Source organism: Vicugna pacos, chromosome 20, assembly GCF_048564905.1.
Source record: "Vicugna pacos chromosome 20, VicPac4, whole genome shotgun sequence".
In the NCBI taxonomy this organism is placed as follows: domain Eukaryota; kingdom Metazoa; phylum Chordata; class Mammalia; order Artiodactyla; family Camelidae; genus Vicugna; species Vicugna pacos.
The window spans coordinates 1,901,395-1,929,317 of NC_133006.1; the positions used below are offsets into that span (position 1 = coordinate 1,901,395).

The following is a 27,923-nucleotide window of genomic DNA, read 5'->3' on the forward strand; positions in this document are numbered from 1 at the left end:
CCTGGGTCAGTACTCTATGCTTTGCTATTGCTGAATTATATTCTACTGTATATCTGGGCCCTACTGTTTACCCATTCATCAGGTGATAGTCGTTTGTGTTGTGTCTGCTTTTTGTTTGTGAAGAGTAATGGCGCCGTGAATACTCCTGTAGGAATTTTTATGTGGACATTTGTTTTCAGTTCTCTTACTTGTGTGACCAGAGAGCAGAAATGCTGGGTCATTCATAAACCAAATGTTCAACTCTCTGAGGACCTGCCAGGCTGTTTTCTAAAGTGGCCACCCTGTGTTACATCCTCAAAAGCAAGGGCTGCGCGCTCCGCTTCCTCTGTGTCTTCATTAGTGCTTGTTACACATTTTTTTTATTATAACCTATTGTAGTAAGTGTGAAGCGGTTTCTCCTAGTGGTTTTGACTTGATTTCTTTTACAGCTAATGATATTGAACATCGTTTGATTGTGCTTATTGGCCATTTGTATATTTTCTTTGAAAAATACATTTTCAGATACTTTATACACATTTTAATTGAGTTCTCTTTTTCTTGTTGAGTTGTAGGAGTTTTTTCTTTTATTTGAAGATACAAATACTTAATCAGATAAATAATTTGAAAAAATTTTCTCCTCTCTGATGTTTTTTCACCTTCTGGATGGTGTCCTTTGAAGCAAATTTTTAACATTTGATGAACTCCAATTTATCACTGTTTTCTTTGTTCCTTGAGCTTTTGGGGTAATATTTAAAATCTGAGGTATTTTATTTAAACTTTTATATAAAAAATAACTTAATTCTTAAGACTGTTCTAGGAGATGGGTGCTGTGGCTGTCCCCAGTCTATGGATAGGAGACTGAGGTGCAGAAAATTTCACTGAAATATCAGTGTCACAGCTACCCAGTGCTGTGGGATTTCAGACCCTCATGTTTGTCCCCAGCATTTGTGATCTTCACCACCATGCTCCACTACTGCCTGGAATCATTAATGAAAAAGTTTTCCTTTTTTGATTTCTTGATTGTTTGTTTTCTCATTGGGGAACTCACCTCTTCATTTTCCTTGCAGAGATCTGTGTAGGTTTATTTTAGATCTCATGTACTTATTTATTACACAGGCTCCAGCGATGATTGTGCCTAGTTGATCTAATCAATTCATACTCAAGTCTTTCCTGCTCATGACACTAAAAAGAGAGTCATGATTTACATAATGCTCAAAGAAGAACGTACTTGAGTGATTTTATTTTTCTAACCAATCAAACAAATCAAATAAAAACCCGGTGTTGGAACAGATTATAAGTCCTGCAGAATAGGGTCACTGTCTTCCTTGTGTTTCATTTGATTTGTCACAGTGTCTGGATAGTGCCTTGCTGTCCAGCAGTTCTGTGAGTATACGGTGCTCGTGAATCATTGTAAGGAAAGAATTTTGACAACAGACTGTGTTGTTCATTTCACAAGGGAAAAGATCATATAGAAATACTGCTCAGATTTATTTTAAAATTAAGCTTGGTGTTTTGAGAAGGGTTCAAGAAACCATACAAAAATCTTTTTCACTAATTTTAAATCTATCTTAGACACATTATGCATACATAGCAGAGTAACTTATCAACTAGTTTTGACAAGAGGAGTGTATTATTGATTATCTATTTTAGTTGAAATATTCTACCTGGGATAAAGTAATCAGTGCCCATAAATGAACAAATATGTTTGTATTTCTATGCAACATGGGGGCAGACTTCATATGTTTTTATATAATATATATGACTGTGTGTTTTAATCTGTCTGTCAGTGTTTTTATAGTTTTTCATCAATGTTGTAACTTTAGAATTCTTCTATGGAAATCACCCCCAATTCTAGTGCAGTTTGTACTGTGTATCCTGTCTTATGCATGGGATTCCACTGTCCCCTCACTGAGGAATTTCCTCTCCTATTGGGTTAGTAGCAGAGTTAAAGGAACTGTGATTTCTAGGCCTTTGCTCTCCATGTGTTTGCAGTTGGCTGTCAATCAAGATTTTCTCTTTCTTGAGTTTTCATTGTTCAATTAGAATTTTGGAAATAACAATTAATTTGTTGCAACACTCTCCCTAGAAACTTGATGTGTTTGTGCTTTTCAGTTTCCAATTTACAAAAAATGTAAATGCACTCTTGTTTTTAAATAGTCCTTTTTCACTAGATATTTGTTTACTTCTTTATAGTCAAAATATTTTTTTCCCAATGAATGAATAGGTTTGCATGTTTTAAAAGATACCTTACTTTTTAAATTTCTTATTCTAACAGGTATATTCGTTGTACAGAATTTAGAAAATAAGGATAAACACAATTATAACTTAAAAATGGCCTCTAATCTCACCTGGAGATACAGTTGTAAGGTTTGAAATTGAGAATTACAAGTCCTCTCAAACTGTTCTTCTATTTCAAGTACGGTTTGGTTACTGAGATCCTCGAATTCCCATATGAATTGTAGCAGCAGATAGTCAGTTTCTGCAGAGGAACCCACTGGGATTGTGATCGAGTCCACGTTGAATATATGGATCGCTCTGGGGAGCACTGCCATCCCAAGAATGCTGTCATTTGATTCAGGAATGTGCGTGGTGTGTCTGTCCAGGTATTTAGGTATTCTTTAATTTTTTTCAGCATTGCATAGAGTTTACATTGGATTATTTTACTATATATTTTGCCTTTATACTGAGGACAAGTGTGCAAGGTACCGGGATCAGAAGTGTATTGGAGCTCCGCAGCTTGCTGCCACCATGGACGCTGTGCTCTTGCTTCGCCCACTGTACAATGTTGCACAAAATAGGACCTAAGTAACTCTCTCTTGAAAGAATGATTATATGATTGCTGGATGATGCTTGAGAGTCCTTGTGATGATGTCTTTTTCCCAGAATTTCCCCTCTTCTTTACTATGCCCTTTCCCTTCCTTTCCTCCAGCCTGTGTTTCAGCCTGCCTGTGGCATTGATTTTCCTTGTCTGTGGACTCTTCCTTTCACTAGTTCGTGATAATGCTACATGTGAGATGTGGAAACTTGCTAGATGTCAAGAAAGAGGAAATCCATTGCATTCTAGTTTTTTTAGAGTGTGCTATTGTATTATCGATTGAAATGAAATCAGGCTGACCCATTGAGCCATCCCCTGAGCTCTTTTTGCCTTCCTACAGGTGATACTGCTCTCGTTGCTGCATGTGCCCTTCCCCCAGACTTGGTTTTGGGGTTGAGTAAGTCACCGTCACTGGAGCCCTCTCTTTAAATGATGAAGAGAACATTTGCTCTTTCTCCCTGTTTGGGGACTTGGATGAGATGAGGCAACAGATAAAGAATGGAGCCCCACCTCATTCTGACCCCCGCTCTTTCCGTTCCTTTCTCCAGGGGAAGAGTACAATTCAAAAATATAAAGATTGTGAACTAATGAGATAGACAAGACAACCGATCATTTATTAAATACCCTTTCATGCCAGAAACAAATGTATTATACACACAAAAAGCACATAAAATACGGTAGTACTGTGGTTACAAACGTGGGTCCGAGTTCAAGTCCTGGTCTGGAGTGACAAGTCCTGTGAGATGGAGAATTGGTAGGTCGGCTTAGCCTCTCTTGGACTTGTTTTCTGTCCTGCAGAGATGGGGCTCGCTAGGCGTCCCTCCCCCGTAGAGGTGCTGAGGGGTGTAAAAGACACGTGTAGGCAGACCGAGCACAGCTGCTCTTTCCTCGTAAGTGCAGGATAGCATCGCTTTTGCGGTGATGGCTTTATGACTGCACCGTGTAGACTCTCAGTGCTCCAAAGGGATGCCTTGCAGATTGGAGATGGGATTCTCACTTCTGTATATACCCAAGGATTGTGTTATTGGGCCTTGCTAATTTGACTCTATTCTTTAGAAAGTACATAATGTAGATATATTTTTCAAACATGCATGATTTTTTCTTTTATTATTTATAGTTCTACCCTCTCATCTCTTGGTGTGACTTTTCATGGAATCCAGGAAACAGTCCTAAGCAACCTGCCTCTTCACACTTCTCCGTGGTGGTTTCCTTCCCTGACTAGAAGAGGGTTTTGCATAGGTAATTTTGATTGCTCCCCTTCTCTTGGAGACTCTCTGTTTTTCTGCCCATCTCTCACCTGTCCATCTGTCCATTTCTCTACCCACTCATTCTTCTGACTTGTTTCAATAAGCATTTCAGGCAGCTTACAGAAGAACAGGTACCAAATAAACAGGTGAGAAAATGGGGCCAAGTTCATACAGTGAGGCTAGGAGTTGAGCCTGTGTGAGAGTTGCCAGCGTGAGACACACGCCTCTGCCTTGTGACTTATAAGATAGACAACATCAATGTGCCTGAAGCTCCCAGCAGACACAGGGAAACAGGGTTTGTGGGAGATGCTCATTGGCTGTGAAATAAATAAGTGGCTTAGTAGAAGCCCAGCCTTTCCAAGTACTAAGGCTTAGGAGAATATTTTAGTGTCTTCCAAAATCAGATTATTGCATCTTTTCTTTTTCAGAGTTTTATGTATAGTTGATTTACATTCTATACCTGGAAATTTCTCCAAAACTTCTGCCCACGTGAGTCCCATGACTCGGGAATGGGGTGGTTCTGCTCATTGACGGGTGTTGGCCAGAAACGGAAAATGACAGCCTCAAAGGAGCCTGGGATTTATCAGTTATGTTTTGTCAGTGCTGTAGATTTCAGAAAATGCTTTCACCTTTTCTTTCCATCTGAGGCAGCAGCGCGCTCTCTTACCAGCATCAGGAGCTCAGGGCCACGGGATGGTGGGGGCTGACTGCACTGCCGTCAAGACAGCTGAGCTAGTCACTGCAGGTGTGGTTCTTTTACATACTGCAGTTCATGCTCTTTACTAGAATGTTTCAACAGGGAGTTAATTAACTGAGTTAATTAACATTTTATAAATATGATGCTTTGTTGAAAAGACAGTCATAGGCAGAATATAAGTTGTGATCACTTTAAAAATGGTTTCATTACTGAAATTTCAGTAGGAAAGATCCAGTTTATCTTATTTCCGCCTCTCTTTAAAAGTAACAAAGAAACAAGACAGAAAAAGCAGAGGATGATTTCTGTTCTTCCTCTCGGCTTGCAGGTGCCCTCACCTCCAGTGGCATCCATCCAGACACCAGCACTGACACTGGCCGTGCTCAGAACTGCCTCAGCCCTGAAGACACATCTGACAAATGGAAGGGGGCCGCGCCCTGTTACAGCAGGTGCTCTCACTTTGTGGGTCCTTATGTAACTGCGCGGTGTTATTCAGGATCGCCCTTTCTACACTTTGTGACGCTGCTGCGGTGTCTCCTAGTTATTTGTTTCTGTAAGTACTCGTGTAATTTTCCAATGTGTGGTACTAGACATCTAAAAATGCATTTTTCAGATGAAAAATAGTGTGTATTTAATATAAATGTATGAAAAAAGGGTCAAATGGATCTATCCTGGTGCCAGTACTCAGAGATAATAATTAACACATTAACATCTATTTTCTGTTCTTTTCATCAGTGTGTATTACCTCTGTCATAAAAACCAGCGAGCAATGTGTGCCTGTATACTGTGTGGAGACCTCCATTTTCCATTCGGCTTATTACACATTTTTCTACAATATTCTATCTCCCCTGGCATGATTTTTAATGACTAGTATAGCATTCTGTCTTGTGGAGTCCTCGTCCATTTTACTTTGGACTTAAATAAACTTTTAAATTCCAAGTATACTTAACTGAAATTCTGAAAAGAGATCTGTTGTGGTACCGAAAGTCCCCTACATCCCTTCCCCTTTTTTCCTGAGAGTAAAAACTGCTGACAATGTGGAGTATATATTTCATGACCTTTATGCCTATGTCATATAAATAAACACATACATACACGTATATGAGAAATCTATGTCTATGTGTGTGTATATATGCTTTATTGAAAAATAAGGCCATACTATATGTTTTCTGCAGCTCGGTTTATTCACTCAGGTATATATCACAGACGTCCTCTCTCTCCAGACTCACCCGGTCCTTTCAGATAGAGTAGAGGGTTTTCCTGATATGCAGGTTTGGTCTCTTGTGTAAGGACACCTTTCGTGGGAGCGTACTGTGGACAAGGCCTTGGACCACGCCGAAACACCGGAACTTTAGTGCCCACAGCTCACCGTGATTTACCACATCATTGTCTTGATGGTGGACACTTAAGTTTTCTCCATTTTCCACTGTCAGAAAGGGTGTTTGACTGGCATACTTCTTATACAAACATTCCTGTGATCTTGTATGAGTATTATTTTCGTTAAGTTTTCTGGAAATTTAGTCCTTGGATGTGACAACTACATAAATCACAGGCTCCTTTCAAGTGAATCAAGAAATTCCTTCTCCTGTGGGGCATGAAAAGATGTAGAATAACTTATGTAACCAATTCTCTATCGCTGGATATGATTTCACTTCAGCTTTTCTTCTCACCATTGTAAACAGTGCTGTGTAAATGCTCTGATAAGTACATCTTTTTGAACTGAATTTTTCTAAATGAAACGATTCCAAAATGTGGAGTTCAGCCTGTGTGTACACACGTTTTTCAGAGTTTACATATCCATTGACATGTCATCCTCCAAAAGATCGCTCACAGTTTGTTCTCTCAAAGATGGACACTAGCTAGAATATCTTTTAAAAATATGTGCCAATATGATGAGCAAAAGTACTTTTTCATTGTTTTAATTTGCACTTGATGACCAGTGAGGTATTGAGCATTTTTCACTCATTAGCCATCTGACTTTTAAAAAGTGAATGATCTCTTTTGTCCTTTGCACACATTTAAGTGAGGCAGCTTCTTGTTGCTTTGTGACAGCTCTATGTATATTATGAACATTAACCCCTTGTCTTCATCAACATGTATCAGAGAGCTTTTCCTTGTCATTTTTTGCCTTTCATTTTGTTCAGTAGGTTCATTTTTGTTGTGGCCCAAAATAATCTTAAGATTGTAAATGTCTTCTTTTTGGGTTTTATTCCTGATATTATTCTTAGAAATACTTTCTTATAATGGTATAAATTTCTTCTGTAGGTTTTTTTAATCTCTAAGATGGAGATGATGATGGTACTTGTTATAGTGAAGAGAAGTTGAATTAATATGAGCAAAGAATTATATTCGCTGTTATTAGTACTTTCTAATATTCACATCACATTCTGTAATTTTTCTTGTGGTCATTATGACTGGAATAGAATTTGTTTTTTCCAGGGGATTCTCTGATTGTCCCAAGACAATTATTGAATTCCTACTTTGCTTTTTAACTTGAAATCCCACCTGTAAAGAATACTTATGTACACTAGAGTCTCTTTTTGAGCTCATGGTTTATTTTTATCAATCTTACTTTCTTACACTAGCACTATATCTTACATATTGTAAACATTTATTTAATATCTGACAGTGCGATTTTTTGATTCTCTTTTCGATCCCAAATTTTCTTGGTTAGTATTATGACTTTATTATTCCTGAAGAATTCTAATATAATTTTTCAAGTTAAAAAAAAAAAAGAAGTGCTGTCGTGGGATTTTTTAGTACTTTTGAATTATCTTTAGGAGAACGTACATTTTTACAAAACTGCTTTCCTCCATACAAAATGTTGATGTCTCTACTTTCACACCTCTTACTTTACCCCACAGTACAGTCCTGTACTTCCACCATGTACAACATGGGCATTACTTTTGAGTTTATTCCAGATTATTGTTGATGTTTTTGTTAATTATTTAAGTCAGAATTTTTTGCTATTGTATATTTTAACTGTTAAAACTGACACCTAGGAAGGCAGATTCGGTTTGTAAATACTCACTTTGTAACTTCTCATTTAAAATTGTAAGTATTAAGCACTTGTTACAGAATCCTTTCTTTTCTGTTTTTAAAAATTTGTTTCCAAGATTCTCAAAATGGTCATAGCAAAGTAGTATAGGTGGGGACAGAGATGGAGAGAGGTAGTGTGGCTCATGTACAAACTGTGAGCACTTTCATGGCTGCGTTTACGCTGGAAAAGCCGCTGAAGAGTCCAGGATAAAACGGGTGGCTTTGTATGCAGTTGAAAGCCAGCTTTCTTGCCTGGTGAAGCCTGGTGGGCGTGACAGGTAGATGATCAAGGTCGAATGGAGGTTATTGGCTGCACAGAGCGCTGTGTCTGAGAACTGGAGAATATCGCCATGGGAAATGCTTGGTGCCAGGAACAAAGCAGAGGAGCTGGGGACCCTGTGTGTTAAGGAATTTCCAGCCCTCGGAGTGGGAAGATCAGACTCTGCATTCAGATCTGAGTTTGAATTCATCTTCTTTAGTTTACTTGTCCTCTGACTTTGGTCAAGCTGTATACCCTCTTTCACATCTGTTTTCTTATCTCTCAAAATAGGAGAATTACAGCCTGCTGCTAGATTGTTTGATCAGGTTAAATAATTAGTGTCTATAAGATGCCACGTACAGTCACAAGCTCAGTGAGAAATGGGCTGTCACCTGTTCTTCTGCAACTCAGTGCTTGACAAGACATGTGGGAAAGCCAGTCCCTAATTTGTGTGTGATGCAAGTAGGAACAAAATTAATGTCTTGCCTTTCCCTAGCAGTATACTTACAGCTTTGCTTCATTTACTTCTTTCCTCCTTTCCTTTCCCCTTTCCCATCCTCCACCAAAAGATCCTGAGACTCTCTCAGAATAGTAGATTCAAATTACTTTAAAGGTTGGCTCATCCTCATGAAATGATAGTAACATAAAAAAAATCTGTGCACATCCCACAATACATTGTATTTGATTTACACACACACGTGTGCACACATACACACACACAATCAGGCTACCTTCCACTTGCAGAGGGATAAGGACCACTTTTTCTGAGTTTTCACTCACTGAGCTTGAGAACAATGTCTCTTACACAGACTTTCACCAGGCTTCGTGCATGGTGTTTTTAATTGAATTTCGGCTTTGTGGCCATAGATATAGTCTCCTAATAGAAGAGAGAAAGTGGAGACATAGACATTCTGCTGAGATATTGGTGTCATCATATTTTAGTTGGAAAGGACTTAAGACAGCATAGAGTCATAATATTATATGGGTGAGAATCCATGATGTTGTAACTTGGACAAGAACATGGACCTTCTGCCGTCTTGTCCACAAAGGTGAAGAGGCAACTGGGCAGGGGATGGTAGGGATCCTTCTTGCTTGAGTTCCATGTTCTTGCTAGTTTTCATTGCTCAGTTGCCTTTAGTTTATGTCCATGAGGCCTCTCATGGGAAGGTCACTCTGTCCTGATAGATTGAGTTTCTTATCAGCAAAAAGCTCTGGACCCACTCATATTTCCCAGAGTTTTCTGCTGACCTGCTGACACTTTATATAATTGAGACCTAGGAAACTACTGAGTATAAAATCCTTATTGTTATTGTTTGCCCTCGAGTTCCATAGGAAGGGGTGCTGTCTCAGGCTGTCTAAAGCCAGATCTGAACAAAGATAGGGTGACAGGCTGTGCTGCTGGTCCTCCACAGTTGAAGGGGATTTCCAACTTAGCTTTATATTCAAGGCAGATGAGTTCAAATCTTGCCTTTACCAGTTATTATCTTTGTGAATTTGGGGAGAAACTGTACTTTTTTGTGTCCAAATTTGTTTATCTGTAAGTAAGTTCAGTATTTATTTTAAGGTTTCTGTTTTAGAATTGAATGAGCTAATACTCTCATTTATACCTAAAATAGTGATCTCATGGTTCTATGCTGGTGCCTTGGTAGTTGATTACTAAGGGACTCCGCAGTGAGATTCGGGGTGGGGGACCCTGGATAATAGAGCTTATATTCCAGGATATGCTTGTAAAAGACTGGATGTGCAGTGGATTTTTAGTAAATATCTACTCCTTTCCTAATCTGCATTGATTGTGTATATATCTTTATACTAATATATGAACAATTTTTATTGCAATTTAAATATCTTTGTAGTATTTACAATATCTAGTTATAAAAATACGTGAAATAAAAAGATTTGAATTTATTTTCTTTTCAATAAGCAAAACAAAATAAAATAGAAAAGAAAAAAGTTTTGAAGGAGTAGAAATAATTTTATTTCTGTGGAATCAATTCCTTGTAATAGGTTTTTTGTTCATGTTGTTAAAAAGCATATAAAATTGATAGGTGGTGAAATACTGGAAATGAGGAAACAGTGGAGACATACTACCTCTAAGGCAGTCAATTTGTTACCAAGTCCAAACTCGTTCTGCTTGCTGCATGACAGGCCGATTAATCGGGAGATGAGATGTTGGAGTAAGGAAAAGAGACTTTATTTGTAAAGCTGGCAGACCCAGAAAATGGCATATTGTTATCCAGTAGAACTCTCTTCCCCAGGGCAGAATTCAGTCTCCTTTTATACTAAAAAGCGGCGGGGATGTGGCTGGTTGTTGCAAACTTCTTGCTGTATGAATTGTTTGTCCTTGAAATCCTTTGTTCCTGCAGCTGTCCATGTGGGTCAAATTATGGTGCCCCTGTAAAACCTCCAAAAAAAAAGAAAGGTTATTCACTATTTTACAACTTGCCATCTATACATAAGTGTAGAAGAGCAAATATCCTTAAAGATCAGAGCCCGGAGAATAGGCCCTCCTGGATATTTCAGGCTAAAGGCAACTTTCTTTTACAAAAGGTGCAGAGATAGCAAGTCTGAGCCTAGAAAACAAGGTACAGGATTAAAGCCAAATGAACACATCTAACATGGAGTGAAATTTGTTCTTTCTATTACAATTTCTTTTTCTCCCTCATAAAAAATTTTAGTAAGAAACATGAGCAATTTTTTTATTTTTGCTTCTTAATAAAGGACTACAACTACAATTTAGTGAGCAGGGATGCTGTGCGTGCCTTGGTGTCACAACAAACTCTTGTTGGTGGTGCAACATGCCTGATGCCCCGTGAGTGTTGGTGAGGGTCCCCCTAACCAGGGGCTCTATTCAGGAACCACCATATGCGCGTTGACCTCTGGCACCTCTTTTTCAGCTGCAGGAAATTTTTTCAGATTCTATGATAGAAAAATCACTCCAGCTAGGGATAATCAGGGAATAAAGGAAGAGGAAAAGGGCTTGAAGTAGAGTAGAAGAGAAAGACAGAAGCTCAGGGAGCCTGGGGGCTTGGCAGCGCTGCCTCGGGAGAGAGAGGAGCAGAGGTGTGGATGGGACCGGCTACGGAACCAGCTCCTGCAGCTTTCCCTGCACCCAAGCCACACAGCTTTTAATAGGGCCCAGGACTCTCTCCTGGCTGGATGTCACCCTGGGCAGAACCTTGAGAATCGAAGGTAAGGGGTGGGCAGCACTCACCTAGGGGGTCACTGAGGACTTTGGTCAAGTCCACATTGACTTTTCCAGTCAAGTGCCTTCACCTGTTCTTTATCTCAGGATCTGAGAAGCAGGAGCAAGGAACTCAGGGAGAGATCCAGGAAGATATCTGACTGTGTCAAGAGACGACAGTCACAGTGACACTGGGAGCGAAGACACTTGCAGCAAAGTAAAATAACTTCACAACTATTGCATCAGAGCTGCATGTGTGAGAGAGCCTAAGCCTGTCTCAGAGTGCAGGGGACAAGCGGAATGGAATGGTAAAATTAACACTGACAATTGAAATTTTGTTAAATAGCCTGCTACTTTTAATTTTATCACTTCAATGTATGCAGGTGTATTTCTATGAGCATTTATAGGTTCACACAACCCCACCAGCCCCTCTTGCCCCCATGGGTGTTGGGATTTCTCAAGCACAGTGCCCCTCCTGCTTGCTTGGGCTACGCTGCGGGTCCTCACCTGGGGCCAGACTGCTACAGTACACTGAGTCCCCGAGGCACGGCCTGGGATACATGACAGGAACAACTGTGCTCTTGGCTGAGGGCCTCCATTTCCCCCTGCAGTGTAAGAATGCCGGTGACTCAGTTAGAAGCATGCATCCAAGCCGTCCTTCCGTGTCATCACCATCTAGAAGCGGTGCCTGAATCTTCTGAATTTCTGCAGAATGTGGTTTACAATCACCTTGAACAAGTGAGTGTGTGTCCTCTTTCAAGTGGAGGAGTTACTGCCGTTTTCCTGGAACTTACTCACCACTAGTCCATCTGATTTTTCTGTGCTAGGATTCAGTATGGCCTGCTAATAACTCTGCAGTCAGATCTAGAAACCCTGATGAAGAGGATTATTTATTTTCTTTCTTTATATGATAGTATTTTACTTTCAAATTTCTGAGTTTTCAGTTCTTGGAGGAATTTTTTCGGGGGTTGGAGAAACAACTTTGCTCTTACCATCTTTGTGACCTGTTGCTATATGCGTCTCACCTGTCTTCTGTCACTTGTGAGGCGGTTCTATTTTTGACCCTGTCCGGGTTGTTCATATTTTAAAACATAAAATCTGTAAAAGTACAGTCCCTTTTACTCCGAAGACATTCCACAAATACTCCTTTAATCTGGGTATGGTTTTAAGAAGACACAATAATTAGAATATATACTTGCAGGTTGCCAGTGCAAAATCCCCAAATTAATAGTCAAGCTCAACATCTAAAATCTTTCTAATCTACCATGGATTTGTATGGATAAGTGAAGTAGTTTGCTAAGAACTCAATCCTCCCAAGCTGATGCTCTGCCAGATGGTGGAGCCGAGGGACGAGGGTGTGTCCTGCCCTTCCTGAGCTGACAGTTTCATGGCAAAGACCTTCACCAGGTGAAGAAATTGAAGTTTCTTCTAGGAACAGTGGGTCTGAAATGAGTCCAAAAGCGTGGGAGAGACACAATCACATTTGTCTCAAGTAGGGGAGAGTGGCTGTGGGGCCACTTGGGAGACTCATGAGTCCAGGTGGGCAGTGTTGTTGGCTTCCACTTGAGCGGTGGGACGGTCAGTGGGTAAAAGCGAACAGATTGAAGGCATGTTTAGATGGTAAAGAGGAAAGGATCAATGATTTCTGTGAAGGTAGGATGGAGTAAGGCCCAGGTTTCTGGGTGGATTAATGAGTTAAATAATGGTCCTGCTGTGTTCTGAGGAGGGAAAGCAGCAGAGGGAGTTCTGGGGGAAAACTGATGAGTTCAGCTGTGGGTAAAGTGAAAGGCTGTTAGATGTGTGGTCTGGGAGCTCTGGTGAGAGCCAGTAGTGAGTAGGGGGCGGGGAGAGAGACTTTCAAATCATTTTGTCTTGTGAAAATACATACAAGAATGAGTAATGACACAACCCCTGTATATTCTGGATTTAAAACCCAGTAACATTTTGCTATATTGACTGCAGGGGTTCTTAATTTTTTAATAGAAATAAAATAAATAGAAACAAAATAGTGGAGTTAATGAATATCTTAGAGTTGATGTGTGTCCTTGTATGTATTTTCATACCTCATCTGTTTATAAACATAATCTACAAAAAGTTAACTTGCTTAGCATTAGAGTTAAACAGAGGGACGTGACAAACTCTGTTGGTGGTTCAAGGTGATTTCTTGGGCAAATTATGTAGCCTCTCTGTGCCTTAGTTGCATCTTCTGTGACTGCCCCCGTGCCCCTCATCACAGCTGATTTCCTAGACTTGAAGTTGGGAGGGAGGCTGCTGAAGGGAGTAAGAGGTGGCAACTGCTAGGGTCACTGAAGAGAGAGACAAAAACAGATTAAAGCCGAGAAACTGAGTGCTAATACCCTCAAAGGAGAAAGAATCCCTTAGTTTTTTGAGCCACTTAGCCTAAGAGAAAGAAAATCATGTGGATCCAAAGCTCTTGAGCATATGAGTATTGTGGGTGGGAGGGTTTCATCAGAAAAGGGTTGAGAAAAGGCCTTTTGGTTTCCCTTTACGTTTCCAGTAAGGATGAGGTGCAGAAGAAAAACCACCCGTTTCACAGTTGAAGGTGCTGTTTTGTGCGAAACTGACCGAAGGTTGGAAACCATTCATCAGTGGTGCTGGCAAAAGAAGAGACTTCTGGATTGGGTGGGGCACTTGCTGTGACTTCCAGGTGACCTGCTGGCTGGGGGCTGTGAGGCGGGCAGTAGGTTTGCAGTGTGACCTGGGTATAATCCCTGGCATTGAGGCTGCTGATCTGACTAGCAGAGCTGGGCAGACACCGTTCTAACGGGGCTGCTCGGGATGAGGCCTGGGACACCTGCCATGCTGAGGGCGAGAGGAGAGCTCCCCTGAGGTTGTGTCCCTGTGAAGATTAGAAACGCCCTCCTGCAGGGGAGGAAGAGCCTCTGAGCAGCGGGCCGGATGCACAGGCAAGACCAGCCTGAGCACGGAGATTTCAGGAAGCCGGAATTCATACAGGCCCGAACAGCCTTGTTCCTGAGAAACTGGAGGGAAAAGATGCTGCAAATGCAGGCTAAGTTCAGACACTATTGTGTGTCATGAGTGATAGGAAAAGACTGTTCAGGCAGCCACGAGAGAACCCTGTGGTTGTCCCACTTGGGCGTCACACAGGAGGGAGGAGCAGAGTTATATACTTTGCCACTTATTAGCTGTGTGACTTTGAGCAATATCACCCCACTTCTCTCTATATATATCTACATCTGTAAAGAGACACAGTGACAAGCTCGTGTCATCAGAATGCTTTGTTTAGCTCTGATCCCCTTTGTCCAGTCCTGTCAGTGCTGCCCTGCAAGGTTCTGCAGCGGCTGCTCTTGCCCTGTGATGGGAGGGCATAAAAGGGCATTGTAGCACCCGAGGGCAGAAAGGGGTTGCTTTAAAAGCAGACATGTAGCCTCCTGCAGCTGCAGACCTGCAGGCAGTTTGGTTCATGGTCGTGGAGAGGACTTTGGAGGCCTTAGCGTCGTCTTAAGACTTGTTTTCCCTTGGGGACCTGATTTGCCTTTGCAGATTAATGTTGAAGATTTGGGCTTCTGGCAAAGCTGTTTTCAGAGATGGGTATATACGTAAAATATCATATAAAATAAAATGATTTATTTAACGTGAGCGACTTTGCAGCTGTTGGGAAGAGCTGTGTTGGCCTGGTCTCCACGGAGGACACCAAGGGTCAGCAGAGCGTGCGGGAGGGAAGGCAGCCTGCAGTGCTTCTGCGGGGGGTTCTCCCCAGCATGGTGCTCTGCTGAGTTGACTCTTCTCTGAGTTTGGTTGCCAGAGGAGCAGACAGCAAAGTAATGAGTTCTGGAGGGATTGTATAATGACAGGAAGAAATAGGAACCTGGAGATTTTCTGGACTAAAACACGCTTTTGGTTCCTGATTCAGTGTGTTCCATTACAGAATTGATGAGTTGTGTCTATTCTGGGACTTCATTGAAATAAACGTTCACCCTAAATGTTAAGGGATTTGGTTTATTTGGCTGGAGGACTCGAGCCGGGATGACAGCCTCTCAGATCACTCTGAGGGACTGCTCCCAAGAGGTAGGGGAGGAGCTAGGATAAATAGAATCTTTACAACAAAGATCAGGTAATTGGAACAATAAAATATTGCTTGTTATCTAAAGAAAACCAGATATCTCAAGTTCAAGTATTTACTGCTTTTCTATGTATGGTGGGAAGCAAACATTTGGGTCATTGAATTCATTCCTTTGGCAAGCCCCTGGCTATCTAGGGCCAGTATCCTGTCCTTTCTTACTCTGAGTCTGCTCAGAGGGCACCACTGTGAGTGGCTGAGAGGCCGGGCTGTAGGCATGTACTCGCTGGGGTTTGGCAGCAGCCGCTGATGACTCGGATTCAGCATTCTTTGTTTACTGTCATGGTTGCAGTATTTTCATGCACATTGTAGTATTTTCATTCACAGTGTTCCCCCTTGGTCCTAAATTCGACCAATATTTTGAGAGAAATTTCATGACCAATTTTGTCCCACATTGCTAGGATGGCTCATTCCTAGTTCAGGTGAAGAATCTTCTGAGTTGCCATTCAAGGTGTTAGTTTTTTTTATCAGGACCTGTTGATACTAAAAGTTCTCTGGATCACCTGTCTTACTACTCTATTATGATCCAGGAAGTGTTTAACCTTCTTTGCTCATTCCCATACCTAGAATCACACTATTATATTTATTTTATTCAGGGTTATAAATTTTATCTGTTTCTTCAAGTTGTTTAGCCATCATCAATCTTGTGGGCCTAGTTACACATTGGGAAATGTAACAGACAACAATTTTATAAAATAGACAGGATATAAGTAATACAGCTAGTAACGTTAATAAAGTCACGAGTAAGAATTTAATAGTCGAGAAGTTGTATTTTTGGGTTAAAATTTTGCTTGTGTTTCTGAGTTTGATCCTATGAGAAAGTTCATATTTATGGTCAGGGTCAGAGCAGGTATTAATTGGCCAGTTGAAATCTCCCACCTTGTAAGATCAACAGTGGCCTAAACAGAACTATAAATTCTTTGTAGAATAACGTTTCTGAGGGCTATCTAGTTAGAGCCTTGGAGTAGGGAAACCCACCAAGGTAACACAGAAGTACTAGACATAGGTAATTTATCATAAACTTAACAATTGGAGTAGTTCATAATCAAAGGTTGGAGAAATTATCAAAGTAATTGGTATACAGTCCTGGTCCGGTGTCTTGGGTCAGCAGACTAGCTCAGATGTCGTCTTCTTCTCATCCTGGTATGGAAGCTTTTTCTCCATTTGGGCATTGTTTTAAGGTGAGCAGCGCTCTATAGGCCAGTGCACTGCAGGGGCTGTTTCAGATAGGAAATGAATCCGAGACTCCGTTTCCTTCAGCTTTGGTGTGTATGGTCTAGTTAAGAGTATCTGAAAAAGGGTCTTTCCATTCAGGTTGGAGACAGTTCTTTAAGTCATGCCTGTTGCAGTATGTATAATCCCCTGGCTGCAGGTCATGGGGCATTGGAATTTTACCCAAGGATAGATTACTGAGCTTCAGAATCAAACCTAGAGTATTCTTTTCATAATTCAATTAAACTGTACAGCAGTGTGACATAACAGCAAGGAATGATCTGGGAAGTGTCTTAGTAAATATGGACCTCAATTAACAAAACTAGAATTTAATATCGACTAAAATATAATTTTTTTCTCTCTAAAGTTACCCTCAGTTTTCTCAAATATAGCCAAATCAAGATTAATTTCTTTACAAATTAAATCTGATTATTTGATCATATAGGCTTTTTAAATTGACTGTGTTGGAAGTTTTAATACGGAGTCTCAGGGTAGAATGTTAATAAGCTTTTCTAAGGCCAAGAAAGCCACGTCAAGGCTTTTCATGGATTTTTGCCTTACAGAATTAGGTAAATTCTTTTCTCTTTAAAATCCTTAAAATACCTTTATACTCCTATATCTCTTAGGAGATGCTCTCCATAATTTGTCTGATAGAGCCACTGGGGACCTAAGTATTTTTAGTCTTTTGAGGGATCAGGTAGAGAGAAAAGATAACTGTTCCAAGTCTGTATACATAGTTATAATTTATCAAATTGCTGTGAACCATAACTAGCTTAAGGAGAAGAGATTCTTTATGTCTGGGAAACAGGTTAAAAGGCAGTAGTATTTCAAACAATATCAAAAATTATAACCATATTCAGCTGGTTAATCAGTCCCATGTAACTAATTCTTTTAATGAGAGTTTTCATTAGAACTTTAAAATGTCTTACCCAGTTTAGTTCAGTGCTGTAGTTTGAAATTTATTAGAAATCAGTAAATCTCCTTGAAGAGAAAGCATTTTGCAAAACCATCAGAAGAAAACAATTAACTGTCTATAAATGACAAAAGATTTAAAAGCATGGTTAAACACCATTACACTATAATCAATAAAGAAATCTGTTCACTATACCCATAATTATCACTGGTAACATTTCAGATAAACCAGAATTTTAGGGAGTCCATATAATTTCTACAATACCTATATTAATAATATTTCTCATTCAATATAACCTTAGAAGTTTTATGATTCATTTGACAATTCCATGTTATTTAAAATGCCAAATGAAACTTTATAGTTAAAAATCTCTCTTTGGGATGTTTCAGGGGCCTTCTGTAGCATCCCAAACTTAACTGGAGATTAAAAGAATTTTAATTAATTAAATTAATTTTTATTTAATTAATTAGAATTTTATATTTGGGGAGCTTTTTGAAAGATTTCAGAACACTTGATCAGATAAACATATAGATCACTGTAATGTAGTACTAATTCATTAACAAGAAAATATGTCAAATGTAAAGGCAGAACAGATCAGCTAAGTGGTATAAGAAGTTTTACAATCTGTTACTGAAGGTGGATTAATATTTTAAGAAAATTTTTTCCTCTTAACAGAGAGAAAACCAAATCTAATCTTGTTCCAGCTAACTTCTAAGATTCATTTACGTTGCCCAATTTGTTTCTAAACTTAGCCAATTCTGACCACGTACAAAACTTTCCTCAGGGTTCCTTTTCCACAAGCCTTCCACAGCTTTCTATACTTATATTAGTGTGTCCCTTATTTTGTCTTCCATTCAGAGGTAACCAGCTTCAGGAGAAAGTCACTATTTTTCATTAACAAAGTATTATTCCATTCTTACATCTTCCTTTACGCATTTATATTACTTTCCTAGGATACTGAGATCATTCCCTTACTAATAGAGACTATTTCTGTGTGATACCAACCATTTATTAATATTTCTAAACACCTTTAGTTTCACTGTAAGAGGAAGTTAAATGTTAAGTAATTCATATTTCAATCTTATTTTATCTGAAAATGGCATAGATATTTAATAAAATCTTGTCATTTAACTTAATTTAGCACAACTCTAGAATTTAAAGATATCAAACATTTAGAGATTATTTTAAGCATACATTTTAAAAATATATTTTAAATATTTACCCAAAGCTCTCATCTCATTTGCATTTAATTTACTTAAAATTTTACCACAGCACATTACTGTTATTTTTTTTTTGACAAATCTGCAACAGATATAACAGGATCTTATTTGACTTTCATTAAACCTAGGTACAGTAAAGGTATTATAGTTAAGATGGATGATTTTAAAGATGTCTATATTAGAACATACTTAAACTAAACAATATCAAATATTACCTTAATACTGAATATTTTCCAATTCACATGACACTGAAAGTCAATTTGTTAAGTTTTTATTTTAAAAATACTTAATTTTTAAGCTCTTATATTTTTACATCAATTAAGCAGAGCTCTTTGACTTCGAAATTTTTTTTTTTTAGCAGTAGAAATATCTCACTTCTATAATCTGTATGCAGGCTTATAAACAGACAAAAGCTAGAGATCTCATAGCTTCACTTTAAAACTTACTTATATTTATAATAATAGTTGGAGTAAGCTGAATTTGCTTGCTCAAATCACTAAGGCTTACTATTTATGAAACAGATAATTAAGATTTCCTCACAAAGTCTGAAGGACCCGTCAGAGTTCTGAGTTCTAAAATGCCAAAAATTTCATGGCCTCAAGTTTTATTTCGTTGAGCTAATTAGGCTCAGTCCTAGGTCACTGTTTGTTGTATTTATATTTCTGATCTGCAAGACAAAGACACTCTCTTCCAGGTCCCCAGATAACTGCTCTGTCACCCAGACCCAATTTTATCTCCTTAATTGGCATTTTTGTATCAGTGAGAAGAGCTGTAAACAAAGAATTCCATGTTTTAAAACTAAGGTTTTCTTTATTTTGTCTTCCAAAGCTTGCATAAGACATTTATTAAGGTCTCTTTTCCTTGAGTTATAAGTTAAACCCAGGGTAAACCTGTATTTTTTTTTTAGCTACTCAAATTACTTTTTAGATTTACGTTATATTGGACGTCTCAAGTAACTATATTGGTTTCCTTTAATTTGTTCAATTAATATTTTCAGAGGGACAGACATGTGCCCAGCCTTATAATACCAAGAAGGGGAAGCGTTTTTCCACTGAAACATATCTATCCCACAACATAAGCAAAAGGTTTATATAAAGACCATCTAAATATACCAATTTCACAAACTTTTATCTCAATTTTATTAAATCTTATACCTTTAATTTTTATATTTATTAAGTTTAATCAATAATTCTTATTTCTAGAAGGAGTGACAGAAACCTTTTTTTTGTGGGTGTACATTGTATATAATTTTATAGAAGTCTCTAGGATGCCCAAGTTTCAGCCAAAGAGCTTAGGCCCTTCTCGATTTTTAATTTCATTAATTGGTCTGTTGTCCCAATCCTTGATCAAGTATTTCAGTCAACATATAAATATATTTTAAACTGTGGTAAATAAAACGGACTTGTTTGAACTTTAATGTTGGGGGGGAGTAGGTGAACTCTTTGGCCCTTTTTTTTTAACTTTACGTAGTGTAGTATCAAAACCCTGTATGTAATTCCAAAAATGTCCATTTTATTGATCTCATTCAAAATAACCATATAAAAATATTTATCCTTTTGGGATAAGCCACTTATCTGTTTTTTTGACATTTTTACAATCCTTTTTCCAGTTATTCAACCTAATTAACATTAATTATACTAAGTTTTTATTAGCATCTCTAGAAACATTTATCAGAAAGGAAAAACAAAAATGTAGCTTTTCAAACCAGTTATATTTTTATATCTGAGTTCTTAGGTTAAACATTAGATATATTTTTCTGCATTTAAACTTTATTTTAATAGGTACCAATAAAACAGCCGTTTATAATGAGATCTCTTTAAACTTTCACCAATTAAAAAGTTTTTCCAAATTAAAAAATCCATCATATGGCCATCAATTTATATATATATAAATATATATATATATATATAGTGATTTTAAACCAATAAGATGAAGAGGCCCTTCCACATGAGAGTCGGGGTGTTGCCTAAATAAAATTCAAAGGTTTACTCTCCAAAAGCTTAAAGCCTTCGTGGTCCAGGCTGATGCAACAAAGTTTAAGATGGCAAAATATCTGAAAATTGGTACAATCAAAGAATTGCTTAGAATCCCAATTTATTTGCGTGGCCACCGTATGTACACAATACTTGAACTTTTGTATGGCAGAGTCCAAGGTTTCCTTTAAAAACTAAACTAAACATATATATACTTACATGCACACACTTAAAACATCCAGAGAAAGATAAAACGTTTACATTTCAAGGACACAGGAAGAGAAATCCAAGTTCCCACTAAAGGGGATTTTGTTTTTATAAGTTCAGAATGCCAAAAAATGTTTTTATCAGGCCTGGTTATTTCCAGAGTGAGTTTGTTTTTTTTTTCTTATTCCCGATTAATGTTGTAAGTTTTGTATGTACATAATTCTGGCTGGGGTTTTACTTGGAGACTGGCAATCTGTCATTTCTTTTTCTTTTCTTTTCTGTTCTTTATTTTTTTTTTTTTTGAAAGTTCTATTCCCCATTGTAAGGTCGGGTTCTCAGAATAAATTTGCTAGTAAGATTTCCCACAGGGACAACTCTGTGGCATGAAGTCTTTGTGTCTACCACTCCTGGAAGATTCCCTGTCACCCGAGAATGCTGTTACCAGCCAGGAGGATGGTCCAAAATTTGGAGTTGAAAGTTTCCTCATAAGAGTTTTACTTTTATCCTGAAAAATTCAATGGAGGTAACCAAATTGAGGAAAACATTAGAACAGCCTCTTACCTAACCACTCAGTCCTGAACCCAGTGTCTTTCAACTTGGACCCACTCGGGATGTCTCCACTGGGTGGGTAATTCACCTCAGTTTCTTTCAACTGGAGGGCCACGTACCTGGATACACCGCCAGATAAAACTTAGGATCATCAACCAATATGTGAGATCTGAGAACCAGGAGAGACTCAGCCAAATTCATCTGGACCCCCCGAGGAGGCGGATGAGCACAAAGGGCCACTGCTGGTACCAAGGCTCTGGTTACTTGGAGAGTTCAGGTGGAGAGAAATCTGCTGTGGTGCTTCATGGTGTCCAAAACTGTTGACTGAAATAAACGTGCAGCCTAAAAGTTAAGAGTTATGTTTTATTTGGCGGGAGGACTCGAGCCAGGATGACCGTCTCTCAGAACTCTCTGAGGGACTGCTCCCAAGAGGTTGAGGAAGAGCTAGGATATATAGGAGATTTACAACAAAGACCAGGTTGTTGGAACAATAAAAGATTACTTGTTATCTAAAGAAAGCCAGGTATCTCAAGTTCAAGAATTTAGTGATTTTGTATGAATGGGAGGAAACAAATATTAGGACTCACTGAATTCATTTTTTAGACAAGCACCTAGCTATCTCGGGCCAGTAGCCCGTCCTTTCTTATTCTGAGTCTGCTCAGAGGGCACCATTGTGAGTTGCTGCAGTGGCTGGGCTGCAGGCCTGTCCTCGCCGGGGAGTGGCGGAAGCCTTTAATGAATTGGTATCAGTATTCTTTGTTTACTGATATGGTTGCAGTATTCTCATTCACATTGTAGTATTTTCGTTCACAGACCGAATATGGATAATCTGCAAACTTGGAAAGCAACCGAGATGGAATTACTGCAGATACCTTCTGCTTTAATAAGCCGTGTCCAAACATAAACATGGAGGAAGCATACACTTGGATTTGGAGGTGTAGGAAAGGGATCCTGCACATTGCAGGAGAACGCAATGCAGAATTCCTTAAGTCCACCTTTCTTTACTGTAGTGGTTTCTGAGAACAGTTTATGGTAATTAAACAACATTGACAAACGGTGGCACACATTGCTTTTAAGAGATGGCCGGCTGCAAACTTTTATATTGGACAGGTGGAATTCATAGGCAAGTGGTCAGGTGGATGGGAGAGAGATGGAGCCAAGGCCTGGGCACAGATTCCGGTTTAAATTGCCATTTCTTCACCATAGGGCCTTGGAATAGAATGCATACTCTCAACCTGTTGGTGAATCTGTGAAATGGGCATGATAATATTCATTTCTTCCTGGGATTGTTGTAAGATCTAAAGAGTATTATAGCACACATGAAGCATTTAACACCCTGGCACGTAGCAGTGTTCACTGTGTGGGGCCGCCCCGCTTAGCGTGCGTCAGAGCCGTAAAGGCAGCATTTGTCTGTTGAGGATGCACTTGTAGCCCCTTGGCCAAGTTGTGAATTTGTTGATTTCCTTTAGTACTTGTAACTCTGTGTGACATGGGCAGTTATTTTCATGGACAGAAGAGGTATCTCAGGGTAAAGAAGACTGTGTAATTTGCCCAAGGTCAGACCATAATTTTGAGTGCAGGGGCCTCAGTTCAGCATGGGCCCCTGGGCCTTCTGCTCTCTCCGTTCAGCACCAGAGCCAGATATGGAGTTGGCTGTTTCCCTGCCCAGAATATCCGGCAGGACCCAAGACACACCTGGCCCTGTGCTGCTTGAGCAAAAACTCCGAAGGAGAGACAGTTACAAAAGGGATAAACATAAAAACATACGACAGCAAACTGTGATCAGCTCTGAGAAGGAAAGGAACACGTCTCGCCGTGCAGAGCTGGGAGCTTTCCCGTCTGGGCTGCTCTGGGGGTGTTCATCTCAGCTAAACAAGTTCTGCTGTTGCAGCAAGGCAGGAAGGCAGGGCGCGTGTGGGCAGGTAGACAGGGCCTCATTGATCGTACTCATTCCCCATTAAGCGGCAGCTTTCACGGGTACTTACCTAGTAAACATTGGCCATAATCTTCACGCAATTTGCTTGGTAGTTTTATTGACCCCAGCTTTGAGATGAGGTCATTGAAGCTGGGGAGTTTGCTGCATGCCCGTGATTACCTTGTAAATACCCCCACTGGTCTTTCAACCTAGACTGGTGTGGCTGTCATGCCCCATCCCTGTGAATGGCATCGTGTAGCTTCTCCCAAGTGGCCCAAATGACTGCCATTGATATGCTTAATTCGTAGGAAATGGTATGTGGCAATAAGAGAAAAAGGTAGTAAGAAATTGTTTGGAAAACAAGAAAAAAACCTATTCTTCCCCAGCTGGGGGAGCGTCACCTGTATCACCCACCCTAATCACTGCCTGTCACCTCCTCCCTGAGGATCCTGTGTTCAGAAGCCACTCTGAGCCTTGGGAGAACATTTTTCCTCATGACACTTTTGACTAGAACCCGCGACATCTCTGTCCCTGGTTAACACTCTCTTCAAAGCCGTTTAAATTTTTTGCAGGTTCCTCCACTCTGATGTAAGAATACCCTGTATAACTTCTTGATGCAGCTCCTTAATGAAGATCTTGTGATGGAAACCTAGCCAAAACTGGGATGTATGCACATAGTGACTGCAACTTCAGCACATTGTGAGTTCATAATCAGAGGGGTGGGTGACTCAGGAAAGGCTTTTTTAAGGTAACAAGGGGAAAGTGAAAGGACGCTTGCTGTGTGAGAAAGAAACATCTCGGTCACAGCCAGCAAGACACCTGTGTTCATGATGGGGTGTGGCGAGTGCAGAGTTCTCACAAAGAAAGAAGTGATGTGATGGGAGGGAGGACAGTTGGGTAATTTATTGGGGAGGAAAAAAGTGGGCTGAACATTTCCTGGTTGAACAAGAGGATTGTGACATGACGTGCTTGTATTTTGGAGAGAAGGGTTTTGTGGGGACAGGCCTAGGAGTACGCTGTATGGCTGGGGAGTCAGCACAACAGAGAAACACAGAGAACCGGGCAGACCCCAAGGCCCAAGCTGGGGGAGAGGCTGCCCGCAAATTGGAACCCTGGAAGCTGGTTCTGTCCCTTAGCTGGGGCCTCAGACGTCACTTCACAGCCCAGTCCTGTTGATACAAGAATAAAAAACGTTGGGCATGAGAAGGGCTGTGTCCCAGGATTTCGTTGAGCCCCTGGGATGTGCCCCACCAGATTTTGTTCTTTGACTTCATGCAGTAAAGAATTCAAGAGCAAGCCAGTGTTGAGTAAAGGTATATATATTCAGACAGATACATTGAAATGCAAGAGAAACGTCACGAGGTGTGGGGGTTTCATGCACAGATTAGAAGTAGGTACACACCCCACAGACAGAAGGTCTGTCTTCTCCAAAGAGGGACAGAGAGTGGTGACCGCGAGGTGGCGCTGTGTTGCTTGTTTTCTTGGGCTTGGTGGTTTCATATGCTAAGAAGTAGAAGGACCAGCCTTAGGGCAAGGGGCTAGGATTCCCAGGGAGTTGGCCATTTCCCACCCTTTGACCTTTTGTGGCTATCATTGGGACTGCCATGGTGCCTGGGGCATGTTATTCACCAGGTTACTATTACAATGGATGTTTACTGAATCTCAAGATCTGCTAGAAGTTAAATCTCTTCATCCTGAGCCTCAAGGCCTATTGGGGGTTGAATCCTTCACCATTTTGATGTCAATTGCTGCGGCCTTCCTTGAATGGCTGTGCTCTTCCCCCTTCCATCCTGTATCACTGTGATGACACAAAGACAGCAAAGGCCGGGCCCTAACCGTGCTCCTGCATTTAATGGCAGGAGGTGTGGTGTGGGCTTATGATGACTCTGAGTGGTGAGAAGGATGTTTCAGATTTTCCCACGTGAGACATGGCGACTTACCAGCAGCCTCCCCAGATTTATCTCACGGGCATTATCGCTTGTGTTGTTATGGAAACAAAAGGCCAGCCAAGAAATAAGAATCACACAGAGGGTTGGAGTACTGAGATTTATTACGCTGGCGGGCTCAGAGGGGTTTCTTTTCCAAAGCTCTGAGCACCTCCAAGACGTGCACATGAGGTTTTATAGGGTTAATTACAAGTATGGGGCTAATACCCAATAAGGCTCAAACAACAAAAAGCAAGGAATCAGTACACTGAAGCTTATCAATTTGGAACAGATCACGTTACTGACAACTGTTGACCTTGGATTTTCGGGTTAGCTTATTAGCCCAGTAAACTGACACTAAACTTCAGATTTACCAGGTAGCCCAGCAAAACTTAGATCAGGAAACCGACACTTATCACACTTTGATTTGTGACTTAGCTTGTTAGGCCAGCTGTGGTTTTCCTTCAGTGTCACTTATCTTTTGAATTTTTCTTTTTTTCTTTTTTTTAATATTTAATCCAAATTTAATATCAGGGTTCTTTGGGAAAGAAATTTCTCTTTTTCTTTTCTTTGGTGATCTTATAGGGGGGCAGTTAATTAGATGTATTTACCTGTTAGTGGAAGCCCTGGGGCTTCAACCCAGGACCCCGTGCACGCTAAGCACACGCCCTACCACCCGCCCCATCATCTTTTCTTTTTGGTTTCGCTGCCAAGAATCCTACAGCTGAATTTCTAGTCAGCCTTAACACTTGCCCTGACTTCATGGAATCCATTTTTATGAGTTTACTTCCCCCTGGTTTCATTTAAGTATTGAATCTCCATTTTCTCTTCACTCTCCGTTTTGCATTTTTGTTGTTATGGTTGTTAAGCTGTGTTTAACAGAATTGTTTAAATTCTCTTTTAGCAAGAGGCTGAATGTAAATAAATATGTAAGCAAACAGCACAATTAAATGCTTTTATACATTCTGAGCTGTTTAGTAGTAACTTAAAAACCGAATTGAATATTAAAGTGATAACACTTTAAAAATATTTTTTAATTTTTCATAAAAATATAGCTGATTTAAAATATGATATTAGTTTCAGGTGTACAATAGATGCTCCATTTATAGTTACTGTAAAACATTGTCTGTATTCCCTGTGTTTAAGATACATCTCTCTAGCGTGTTTACATTACATGTTGCAGTTTGTATAAGAAAGTTGGGTAACGCAGAGTCTGGAACGTGGCTGTGTATGACTCAGGTTCACGCTCACCCTGCATGGCAGAGCTCAGGCCTTCACTCCTTTCTGCAGGGGAGCGAGTGGAGGCAGCTCTCATCAGCGCTGTCACCACCCTCTGAGTGGCAGTGACAGCAGTGACTGTGTGTGGACGTGCAAATTGTTTTTCCAAGAGCTTTATATGCGTTTCTGCATTTAATAATTAAAGCCCTCCTGTGAGGAAGCGTTTTAAGTTTTTAATGCATAATACATATTATTTTGATATTGATAGATTTCAAACCTCCGGAAAATTTACAGGAGTAGTACAATAAACGCTTAGATACAGTTCACCTTAAAGGGCACTATTTGGCTTTCTGTGTCTGGCTTATTTTAGCATAAAGTTTCAAGGTTCATCCATAATTGTAGCCTGAATCAGTACTTTATTCTTTTTGCTTGATAATATCCTTTTCCTTTTTTTTTCGTTTTTGGTCTATTTAAAAATATTTTCATTGAAGTCTTGTTAGTTTATAATTTTGTGTTAGTTTCTTGTGTACAGCACAACACTTCAGCTAAATAGGAACCTACCTGTATTCATTTTCATCCTCTTTTTAAACATAAGTTACTATAAGATATTAAATATATTCTCCTGTGCTATACAGTATAAACTTGCTGTTTATTCTTTACATACTCAGTATCTGCAAATCTTGAACTCCCAGTTTATTCCTTCCCACACCTTCTCCCCACTGGTAACCATAGTTTGGTTTCTATGTGTCTGTGTCTGTTTCTGTTGTGTAGATAAGTTTATTTTTTTGTTTCTTTCTATTATTTTTTTTAGAGTCCACATGTGAGCAATCTCATATGGTATTTTCCTTTCTCTTTCTGGCTTACTTCACTTAGAATGACATTCTCCAGGTCCATTGATGTTGCTGCCAATGTCACTATTTTATTATTATTTTATGGCTGAATAGTAGTCTATTGGACAAATATGCTACAACCTCTTTATCCAGTCATCTCTCAGTGGACATTTCGGTTGCTTCCATGTCTTGATATTGTAAATAGTGCTGCTGTGTACATTGGGGTGTAGGTGTCTTTTTCAATTAGGGTTCCTTCTGGATATATGCCCAGGAGTGGAATTGATGGTTCATATGGGAGGTCAATTTTATGTCTTTAGAGGAACATGTATACACTTTTCCACAATGGCTCCACCAAACTGTATCCCCACCACAGTGTAGGTGTGTTCCCAATTCTCCGCAGACTTTCCAGTATTTATTGTCAGTGAACTTCTGAATGATGGCTATTCTGACTGGTGAGAGGTGATACTTGATTGCAGTTTTGATTTGCATTTCTCTGATAATGATATTGAATATTTTTTCATGTGGCTACTGGCCATTTGTACGTCTTCATTGGAGAAATGTTTCTTTAGGACTTCTGCCAATTTTTGAATTGAATTGTTTGTTTTTCTTTCTTATTAAGTGTAAAAACTGTTTACATATTCTGGG

General features: G+C 39.7%; 1 long non-coding RNA gene across 1 annotated transcript in view; it reads left to right on the top strand.

The window, feature by feature from the left end:
* LOC140687548 (uncharacterized) overlaps positions 1 to 27,923 on the top strand; it is a 57,987-nt gene that overhangs the window by 24,644 nt on the left and 5,420 nt on the right. The window contains exons 4-8 of the long non-coding RNA XR_012061929.1: positions 3,912 to 4,033; positions 5,064 to 5,288; positions 11,323 to 11,522; positions 11,826 to 11,952; positions 23,878 to 24,004. This is a non-coding gene — a long non-coding RNA (uncharacterized lncRNA). The remainder of the gene's footprint in view (positions 1 to 3,911; positions 4,034 to 5,063; positions 5,289 to 11,322; positions 11,523 to 11,825; positions 11,953 to 23,877; positions 24,005 to 27,923) is intronic.